Here is an 11,610-nt window from a genome sequence, read left to right on the forward strand (position 1 = left end):
TGGGAAAAATAAAGCAGTCGCATGCACACTTGTTTGATTGGTTGCTCTTGCACTCAAATGAAAAACATGCGTTGTATACACCATCTTCTTTCCTGGCTCAGTGTTTCCAAAATCTCTAGATCAATACATCCCAAGTCGTCATCATCAGAGTCAAAACGAGTGAATACTTCGATAGCTTCATTTTTTTTCTGAAATGCTATTTGTAGTGAGGTAGTGTTGGCAGGCTATTTTCTTTTACTTCTGATGCCATGTGTGGATTTTCAGGGATGGTGTTGGTGGGAAGATGCGGCATGTGCCAGGGATGAGGCACTAACATTCAGAGCAAGTGCTGAACATGCACAAAAGGAGAGATTAACAGGTACCTTGGAACAAGCATAGTTGGAGAAGGTTGGGTGAGAGTACTGAGAGAAAGCACTTTGGTGGCAGCACCAGGACACGTGTTTGATTCCAGCCGTGGGTGACTGACTGCCTGTGTGGAGTTTGCACATTCTCCCTGTGTCTGTGGGTTTCCTCAGAGTGCTCCCACAGTCCAAAGATGCGCAGGTTAGGTGGATTAGCCATGTTAAATTGCCTGTAATGTTTAGGGAGAGGTAGTTCAGGTGGGTTATAGATCGGGCTGGGATGCTCTGAGGTTTGGTGTGGACTTGTCGGGCTGAAGGGCTGTTATGGTTCCAGAGTGTTGAGCAGATGGTGGAGAATCTGAGATAACAGGCCAACTAGGACTGAAGGAACAGGAAGTCTGATGTCTCAGGCCGAGACACCCTTCTTCAAGTTTTGATCAGGCTGTTTTTTAAACTTGGTTTAATGAGACTGTACCGTTCCTGGAAACACTGCAATACCAGGATGATGCGTGGAGAGGATGGAGCAAGCCCCTGTTCCAATTCCTGCTCCAAAAATCAGTTTGACATAGGGTCCTTAAGTAAAGGACATGTCACATATTAAAGCTGATAAGAACAGATTTTTTTTATTTGAAAAAATATACTTCATTCATAAGATGTACAAAAAATAAAACACATTTATACACCTACCCAGTCATGCAAGCTGCTCCTGGTTACCCAGGGGGCTACGTACACCAACTAAAGGAAAAAAACAAAACAAAGCAAAAGCAAAACAAAAGAAAAAATACCCTGGCAGTCGTCTCCCAGCACAGTCCCCGTTGGCCCCCTGACCAGTTGGGGAAGGCGTAAGCTGGGCCCAGTTACCAGATAGGGCCCTTTTTTCTATTCTGGACGAGGGGTTTCATACGGTGGTCTTTCTCCACCGTGCCTTGGCGTTAGCTGCCCCAAGCTTTCATGTGTCCCTCAGCACGTAGTCCTGAGCCTTGGAGTGCGCCAGTCTGCAAAACGCGGTCGGGGTCAGTTCTTTCAGCTGGCAGACCAGCAAGTCGTGGGCAGACCAAAGAGCGTGTTTCACCGCATTGATGGTCCTCCAGGCGCAGTTGATGTTGGTCTCGGTGTGCGTCCCGGGAAACAGCCCGTAGAGCACGGAGTCCCATATCACGGACCTGCTCGGGATGAACCTCGACAAATACCACTGCATCCCCCTCCAGACCTCCTGCGCATAGGCACACTCCAGAAGGAGGTGATCCACAGTCTCGTTACCCCCCCCCCGCACCGCCGCAGCTGCCTCGGACAGCGTGCGGTGGCGCAGAGATTCCGGGCATGCATAAATGATCTCACTGGCAGAGCCTCTCTCTCTGCCAGCCAATCAATGTCCTTGTGCTTGTTTGAAAGTTCTGGCGATGAGGCATTCTGCCAAACGACTGTGGCAGTCTGCGGGGGGGAGCCACACGACGGGATCCACCCTCTCCTTTTCTCGAAGGGCCTCGAGGATACTACGTGCTGACCACTGCCTGACGGCCTTGTGGTCAAAGGTGTTTCCTTTCAAAAATTTCTCCATGAAGGACAGGTGGTACGGGACAGTCCAACTACTCGGAGCGTTCCGCAGCAATCAGGCCAGGCCCATCCTTCGCAATACCAGGGACAGGTAGAACCTCGGTAAGTAGTGACACTTGGTGTTTGCGTACTGAGGATCTACGCACAGCTTGATGCAGCTGCACACAAAGGTAGCCATCAGGGCGAGGCTGGCGTTCGGTACATCCTTTCCCCCATTTTCAAGGTCTTTGCACATGGTGTTCCTGCGGACCTGGTCCATCCTTGACCCCCACATGAAGTGGAAAATGGCCTGGGTGACCGCAGCGGCGCAGGTCTAGGGAATAGGCCAGGCCTGGGCCACATACAACAGTACCGAAAGCCCCTCGCACCTGACAACCAGGTTTTTACCTGCGATCGAGAGGGACCGGAATGTCCACCTGCCTAGCTTCTGCCTCAGTTTGGAGATACGCTCCTCCCAAGTCTTAGTGCACGCCCCAGCTCCACTGAACCAAACACCCAGCACCTTCAGGTAGTCTGTCCAGACGGTGAAGGGGATGAAGGAGCGGTCGTCCCAGTTCCCGAAGAACATGGCCTCGCTCTTACCCCTATTGACTTTGGCACCCGAGGCCAGTTCAAACTGGCTGCAGATGCCCAACAGCCGACTCACCGACCGACGATCAGTGCAGAAGATGGCGACATCGTCCATGTACAAGGAGGTCTTGACCTGAAGGCCTCCGCTGCCTGGGATAATCACGTCCTTCAGGCTCACGTCCTTCCTGATGGATGCAGCGAAGGGCTCCATCCAGCACACGTACTCAGCAGGAGAGAGCGGGCAGCCCTGCCTGACTCCAGATCTGACGGGAAGACTGTCCGATTCCCACCCGTTGATCGAGACTGTGCTAATGATGTTGGTGGAGAGCAGTCGGATCCAAATGCGGATGCCCTTTCCAAACCCCAATTTGGAGAGGATGTCCCTCATGTAAGCATGGGAGACCCTGTCGAAGGCCTTCTCCTGGTCCAGGCTGACGAGGCTGGTGTCCACCCGCCTGTCCTGTACGTAGGCGATCATATCCCTGATGAGCACGAGGCTCTCGGCGATCTTCCTGCCCGGCACAGCACAGGTTTGGTCAGGGTGAATCACCGACTCCAGGACAGACCTGACACGGTTGGCTATGACCTTGGCCAGGATTTTGTAGTCCACGTACAATAGTGAAATGGGACGCCATTTCTTAATTTCTTCCCTCTCACCCTTCCTCTTGTAAATGAGGGTGATGATGCCCTTCCTCATGGACTTGCACATTTCCTCTGCCCGAAGTGCACGATCGCACACCTCCAGCAGGTCCTGGCTGACCAGGTCCCACAGAGCGGAATACAGCTCGACCAGTCTTATCCCGTCACTCTCGGGATTGTTATTCCTCTCAAAGGACTTGAGGGCTCTGGTCAGCTCGTCCAGGGATATCATCCGGTCCAGCCACTCCCTTGTGCCGTCGTCTAAGACCTCCGTGATAGATGACAGGAATGACTCGGAGGCTGTGCTGTCCGTGGGCTTCGCGTTGTACAGTCTGGTATAGAAGGATCTGCCGATCCTCAAAATGTCAGGCCAAGACGACGTCACCGAGCCGTCGTCCTCCTTCAGCCGGCTAAGCACAGAGCTCTCTTTGCGCACCTTCTGAAAGAAGAAACGCGAGCGTGTCTTGTCGTGCTCCACAGAGCGGACCCTGGACCAGAAGATTATCCTGGCGGCCTCCGCGACGAAGAGGGAGGCTTGCTGGCCCCTCACCTCACGGAGGTCCTCCGTGACATCGACCCCCATCGACTGCAGAAGGAGCAGGTTCTGCATCCTTCTCTGGAGTCGCGACAGCTTTCCCTGCCTCTTTCTCGCCTTCCGAACACCCTTGAGGACAAAGAACCCCTTGATGTTCTCCTTCACCATCTCCCACCAGTCGCCCAGAGACTCAAAGAGGGGTTTCACGGTTCTCCAGCCAGCATACTCCCTCTTGAGCTCCTCGACGTTCTCTGGGGTCAACAAAGTTGTGTTGAGCTTCCACGTCACCTTGCTGGCCTGCTGGTCGTCCTGTAAGTGACAGTTGGCCAGCAGGAGGCAGTGGTCAGAGAAGAATACCGGCTCGACGCTGGTGGACCTGACCGAGAACACCTGCGACACAAACAGGAAGTCTATCCTTGAGCTGACAGACCCGTCTGGCCGTGACCAGGCGTGTCTCCACTGCGCTCCATCTGCAGGGATGCAGAAGACGTCGAGCAGCTTGGCGTCCTTCACCGTGACCATCAGGAATCTGGACGTGACACCCAGCTTACTCCCCCCACCTGCTGTCCCCAGGCCGGATCTTCCATCTGCATCGATGATGCAGTTGAAGTCTCCACCTAGGATGACCGGTGTGGACGTCGCCAGCAGAGGTGGAAGGCACTGCAGGACGGCCAACTGCTTACTCCGTACCGCTGGGGCATACATGTTGATCAGCCTCAGGGAATCGTTCCTGTAGGTGACATCAGCCACTAGGAGGCGCCCCCCACCACCTCCTGAACTTGAGAGATGGTGAAGTTGTGCCCCCGCAGCAGAATAGCCAGGCCCGAGGAGCGACAGTCGTTACCCCCCAACCAGATCGAAGGCCCACAGGTCCAGGCTCCCGACCATTTCCCGTACCTGCTGAGGTGCGGTATCCCACACTACTGCAGAAACAGGAGGTCTGTCTTGACGGTGGTCAGGTAGGCCAACATGGATGCACATCTTGCTGTGGACTTGACCCTGTGCACATTAACACTCGCAACTCGTACCCCCATTGTGGGCAAGGACCACAGTACCCTCCCCGAGTCCAAGGTCCAGTCCCTCCATCTGTCCCTTCATGCCCATTACCCAGGCGAACTGCTGGATGCTCTCTGGGCTCAGGAAACCATCCGTGCTGCCTTCCGGGTCGCGTCCCACCGTCGGGGGTTCGGAGGCAGGAGAGTCCGGCTCTGGGTCAGACTGGGGACACACTGTTCCCTGCTTCCCTTCTGATGGTTCCAGAGGGCCCTCCAGGGCCCCAGTGGCGCGTGGCTGGGTGTCGGAGGGAGCCTCAGGATGCCTCCCGTCCCCTGGAAGCCGGGTGCTGCTTTCCTTCTCCCTGGAAATCTTCACCTTCTGCTTTGGGCGGACCTCCTCTGAATCCCCCTCGTCAGAGGAGCTCTTATAGCACCCCTGTAGCTGCCTCTTCCTGCCTGATGGTTGCGGTGCTGGGGCCCGCCTTCCTCCTTGCCTTCCAGACTGTCGTCCACTACCATGAGTCACCTGTCGCCTCCTCCATCGACTCCGGGTTGTTGGCGGGGGGGTGCAGATCCTGCAGGGGCGCTTTGCTGGCGTCGGGTCCATCCTGCGGGGCTTGTCCCTCCTGCATGACCTGGCCCTCCTGCACACTAGGGGGTCCTTGCAGGGGCCTGGTGCCTTCCTCTCCTCCAGGGGGCTGGCCTGCATTGCCCCTGCCGGCGACCTGGGCGTAGGTGGTCCCCCGGCACGGGCATGCCCTGTAGAGGTGGCCCACTTCCCGACAAATGTTGCAGCTTTTTTTCTTTTGGGCAATCCTTTGCAAGGTGTCCCTCCTCCCTGCAGTTCCTGCAGATGGTGGCTTTGCAGTCGGCCGCCACGTGACCTGACCTACCACAGGCATGGCAGACTTTGGGTTGCCCTGCGTAGGTCAAGTAGCCCCTGCTCCCGCTGATTGTGAATCTGGAGGGTGGGTGTATGATGTTCCCATCCGCGTCCGTCCTCAGCGTCACCCTGACCTGTCTTTTCTGGTCCAGATCCCGAAGGGTCCATTATGTTGGGTAGGTCCCCTTCCACCTTCACGTACCTTCCAAGGAAGGTCAGAACATCAACTGCTGGCACATGCGGGTTGTCCATGTGTGCAGTCACCATACGGCTCCTCTGCACTGGCATCACGAACAGCGGGACGGCTGTCAGTACAGAGAGGAGGCCCTCACCACTTTTCTCCTTGAAAACCTCCAGGAAGCGCTCGCAAAGCTTGGCACTCCTGAATGTTACATCAAAGAATTCTCCCCCGGGGAAATCCTGCAGGCAGTAAATGTCCGTGGCACAAAACCCACAACAGTCCAACAGGACCCTCTTCTCAAAGAAGGTCTGGTCCACAGGTGCACCTTCATCCACTTTCTCCACAGAAACTTCCACAGTGTTCTGGACCCCCTGACCGGGGACACGAGCCCTCGCCACAGCCATCATTGCAGGTCAGCTGCTCCCGTCATTGCCTGCATCATTCTCTGTCATTGTCTGCATCAGCTGTCCTTACGGGCAGCTTCACCAATCCCAGCCGCTGTGCTCTTCCTTCTGCCCTGTAAATTTCTCATCATGCAAATCTCTCCTGAGGGCCACGAATGATTCTATTTCCAGTGCCCTCACAGGCAGTGCATGGCTGGCAGGAACCACTTGATGATGGTGGGTCTACTTCCCTCGATTAAATATGACTCTTCAGTACAAAAAAGACGAATCACCACCCCTTCCCTCCAAACCCATCCCACCCCATCTGTTTCTTTGGAATGTGTGATTGCCTGCAGTGTCAATGTGCCTGCAGTTGCTAAAAGGGTCTGATTTTGTGCTGTTCTATTCTGTGCACTAAACAAACTGAACTGTTTGCAAAGCAATAAATGCCTGCCTCTTCCCAAATCAAATCAAAGCAAATACTTGAAACAAATTCTAATTCTGATCAAGTTATATCCCTGTCAGGAAGTACTGGGTCACAATTATAAACAGAATTTCTTAGACTAATCCATCTGACCGAGAATATATGAACTCTGGTCCCCAAACCACTCCAACATGTGGAACATCACTCCTCTCCCTTCATGGAAATGAACAGCGTGATGGTGGATATTAAGTTCAGTACATTGAATAAGTCACAAATGGTTTGGCTTCGACTCCATACATTCCAATTACAATCTGCTAATTTAGAATTGCAAATTAAGATCCAAGAGCTGTAGAGATATAAAGGATGGAAACAGACTGATTGCTGCAACTTGTCTATTCGAACCAGATATCCTAAATTATTTTAGTCCCATTTCCCAGCATTTGTCCCGTATCCCTCAGTCCCCTTCCTATTCATTTACCAATCCTGATGCCGTTTAAGAGCTGGGATTGTACCACCTCCTCCATACATGCAGCATTCTGTACATGTAAAACTGTCCCTCAGGTCCCTTTTAAATCTTTCGCCTCTCAACTTAAACCCATGCTGTCAGGTTTGGATTCCTTTCCCTGAGGGAAAGGTTTTGCCAATTCACCCTATCCAAGCCCCTCATGATTTTATAAACCTCTGTAAGGTCACACCTCAGCCTATGACGTTCCAGGGAATCAGCCCCAGCCTATTCAGCCTCCTCTCCCTGTCGCTCAAACCATTCATTCCAAGCACCATCCTTGTAAATCTTTTTTTTCTGAAACCTTTCAGTTTAACAACTTTCCTGTAACAGGGATATTATAACTGAGTGCAGTATTCTAAAAGTGGCAATGTTCTGTACATCTGCATCGTAACGTCCAAACTCCGCTACTCAACACAATAAAAGCAAGTATGCCAAATGCCTTCTTCGCCACCCTGTCTAACTGTGAGTCCACTTTCAACGAACAATGCATCTGCACCCCAATGTCTCTTTTTGGTGACACTCCACAAAGGCTGACCATTAACCTGTAAGTCCTGCCCTAGTTTGCCTTACCAAGTCGCATCACCTCACATTTATCTGAACACTGCCTGCCACTCATTGGCCCATTGGCCCATCTGATCAAGGTCCCGTTCTACTCTGAGATAACATTCCTCACTGTCCACAACAACATGAAATTTGGGGCCATCTGCAAACTTACTAACCATCCCTCCTGTGCTTCCATCTAAATCATTTATATAAAATTATGGACAAGCAGTGTCCCAGCACTGATTCTCGTGACACACCACAGGTCACAGGTCTCCAGTCCAATATATAACACTCTACCATCACTCTGTGCCTCCTGCCTTCAAGCCAGTCTTGGATCCAAACTAGCTTCCACTGGATTCCATGTGATCTAACCAGTCTACCATGAGGAACTTTTTCAAACACCTTTCCGAAGTGCATCCAAACAATGTTTACCCTCTCTGCCTTCATCAATCTTCTTTGTCACCTCTGCAAAATACTCAAGTTAGTGGGATTTGATTTACATCACACCAATACCAGAGTCAGATGACTGGGAACAGCATATGAAGCAAAATGTGTACATGAGATAACAAAGTGTGGAGCTGGATGAACACAGCAGGCCAAACAGCCCACAGCCAGCAGCCCCAGAGGACACAGCCACGCTGAGCCCTGCCAAATTTTCACCATTCCCCAGACCTCCCACTGATGAGGTCAAACGGTTAGTCCCCAATAAGGGGCTCACCTTTGTCCCCATTCACCCACACATCCACGAATGGCAGTCATGTTGGGACATCGAGCAGTTTTGTTTGTCTGCCACCTTTGCCTCTCCAGCTATCTTCTCCTCTATCCAAGATAATAAAGTGGGAAGCTGGATGAGCACCACAGGCCAAGCAGCATCTCAGGAGCACAAAAGCTGACGTTTCGGGCCTAGACCTTTCATCAGAGAGGGGGATGGGATGAGGGTTCTGGAATAAATAGGGAGAGAGGGGGAGGCGGACCAAAGATGGAGAGAAAAGAAGATAGGTGGAGAGGAGCGTATAGATGGGGAGGTAATGAGGGGATAGGTCAGTCCAGGGATGATGCACAGGTCAAGAAGGTGGGATGCAGTTAGTAGTTAGGAAATGGAGGTACGGCTTGGGGTTGGAGGAAGGGATGGGTGAGAGGAAGAACAGGTTAGGGAGGCAGAGACAGAGTGAGCTGGTTTTGGGATGCAGTGGATGGAGAGGAAGGGCTGGGCTGGTTGTGTGGTGCAGTGGGGGGAGGGGACGAACCGGGCTGGTTTTGGGATGTGGTGGGGGAAGGGGAGATTTTGAAGCTGGTGAAGCCCACATTGATACCATTGGGCTGCAGGGTTCCCAAGTGGAATATGAGTTGCTGTTCCTGCAACCTTCAGGTGGCATCATTGTGGCACTGCAGGAGGCCCATGGACATGTCATCTAAAGAATGGGAGGGGGAGTTGAAATGGCTCGTGACGGGGAGGTGCAGTTGTTTATTGCGAACCGAGCGGAGGTGTTCTGCAAAGCGGTCCCCAAGCCTCCGCTTGGTTTCCCCAATGTAGAGGAAGCCACACCGGCTACAATGGATACAGAATACCACATTGGCAGAGGTGCAGGTGAACCTCTGCTTAATATGGAAAGTCATCTTGGGGCCTGGGATAGGGGTGAGGGAGGAGGTGTGGGGGCAAGTGTAGCATTTCCTGTGGTTGCAGAAGAAGGTGCCGGGTGTGGTGGGGTTGGAGGGCAGTGTGGAGCGAGCAAGGGAGTCACGGAGAGAGTGGTCTCTCTGGAAAGCAGACAAGGGTGGGGATGGAAAAATGTCTTGGGTGGTGGGGTCGGATTGTAGATGGCGGAAGTGGCGGAGGAAGATGCGTTGTATCCGGAGGTTGGTGGGGTGGTGTGTCAGAACGAGGGGGATCCTCTTTGGGCGGTTCTGGTGGGGGGCGGGGTGTGAGGAATGTGTTGCGGGAAATGTGGGAGATGCGGTCAAGGGCGTTCTCGACCACTGTGGGGGGAAAGTTGCGGTTCTTGAAGAACTTGGACATCTGGGATGTGCGGGAGTGGAATGCCTCATCCTGGGAGCAGATACGGCGGAGGAGGAGGAATTGGGAATAGGGGATGGAGAACCCTCTATCCATCTCCCCTATCCATCTTTGATTCGCCTCTCCCTCTATCCCTATTTATGTCAGAACCCTCTCCACATCCCCGTTTTCTGATGAAGGGTCTAGGCCTGAAACATCAGCTTTTGTGCTCCTAAGATGCTGCTTGGCCTGCTGTGTTCATCCAGCTCCACACTTTGTTATCTCGGATTCTCCAGCATCTGCAGTTCCCATTATCTCTGATACAAAATGTGTACACTACTGGTTAAAAATACTGAAATAATTTCATTGTCTTCAACTTTAAAATCAAAGGCTGGAGTCTGCAGCTCCAAAGATATCAGAAGCACTGGGGTGAGGGGAAGCCCACAGTTCAGGAAATGCCCAGGAATCAGGGTGATGTCACTAGGCAATTGCCTGTGTGTGATAACATCACCCACTTGAACACAGAGCATTCGGGTCTGCACAAACAGGTGGTCTGCACGAAGGATGTGAGGGTGTGTGGAGTGATCAAAAGGATATTGATTAGAATGATTCAGGAACTGAGGGATATTAGTTGTAAGGTCAGGTTGGAGAAACTGAGGTTTTTCTGCACAAAGCGAACGAGACCGATGATCTTTGACAAAGATGTCAAGGTCTATAATACTCCTGAACATCCCAGATGTCTTCTTTTTTCAAAAACTGCAACTTCCCCTCATTTCCCGCAAGTCATCCCTCTCGCCCACTATTCACAATAATAACCAAAACAGGGTACCCCTCGTCCTCACGTACCACCCAACCATCCTCCAAATCCAACGCATCATCCTCCGCCATTTCCGCCATCTGCAATCCGACCCCACCACCAAAAACATTTTTCCGTTCCTACCCTTATCTGCTTTCCAGAAGGACCACGCTCTCCGTGACTCCCTTGTCTGCTCCACACTCCCCTCCAGCCCCACCAAACCCTGGCACTTTTCCCTGCAACCGAAGCAAGTGCCATACCTGCCCTATATCTCCCCCTTCGCCCCAATCCCTGGCCCGAGGAAGACTTTTCACATCAAACAGATGTTCATCTGCACATTTGTCAATGTTATATACTGTATCCGCTGTTCCCGTTGCGGCCTCCTCTACATCAGGGAAACCAAGCGGAAGCTTGGAGACCACTTTGCAGAACACCAATGCTCTGTTCGCAACAAACAACTACACCTCCCAGTCGCAAACCAATTTCCACCACCACCCGCAACTCCTCGGATGGCATGTACATCCTGGGCCTCCTGAATTGCCACAATGATGCCACCTGAAAGATGCAGGAACAGCATCTCATATTTCGCTTGGGAACTCTGCAGCCCAAGGGTGTATCAATGTGGATTCCACAAGCTTCAAAATCTCCCCTCCCTCACCCACATGCCAAAACCAACCCAGCCAGTCCCTACCTCCCTAACCATTTTTCCCATCTCAAGCCCCACCCCCAACCCCTATCCACTATCCTCACCCAACACCACCACCCCAACGACCTGTCCGTCCTCCCTGGACTGACCTATCTCCCCCTAACTCCACATCGACATTCACCTTCACTGGTTCTAACCCCAACTCTTTGACCTGCCTGTCTCCTCTCACCCTATCTTCTCCTTTATCCATCTTCGATCCGCCTCCCCATCTCCCTATTTATTTCAGAAGCCCCTTCCCCTCCCCCATTTCTGAAGAAGGGTCCGAACCCGAAACATCAAACTTTCCTGTCCCCCTGATGCTGCTTGGCCTGCTGTGTTCATCCAGCTTCACACCGTGTTATCTCGGATGCTTGGAGACTGCTTTGTGGAGCACCTACACTTCCCCCTCACTGACCAACCCCCACCCCCTCTTCCCATCTAGACTCACCTCACCTCTACTAGCCTCATTCCTGCCTCCTCAACCTGTCTGTCTTCCCTCCCACTACCCGCCCCTCCCTCCTCACTGACCAACCCCCGTCAAATCTCCCTACCTACACTCACCTTTACTGGCTTTATCCCCAAC

At 52.6% G+C, this 11,610-nt stretch overlaps 1 pseudogene; it reads right to left on the reverse strand.

Moving 5' to 3' along the window:
- Nucleotides 1-805: 805 nt before the first annotated feature.
- On the reverse strand, nt 806-980 carry LOC132210272 (U2 spliceosomal RNA; annotated as a pseudogene).
- Nucleotides 981-11,610: the final 10,630 nt, after the last annotated feature.

This window comes from Stegostoma tigrinum, chromosome 11 (genome assembly GCF_030684315.1).
Source record: "Stegostoma tigrinum isolate sSteTig4 chromosome 11, sSteTig4.hap1, whole genome shotgun sequence".
Lineage (NCBI taxonomy): Eukaryota > Metazoa > Chordata > Chondrichthyes > Orectolobiformes > Stegostomatidae > Stegostoma > Stegostoma tigrinum.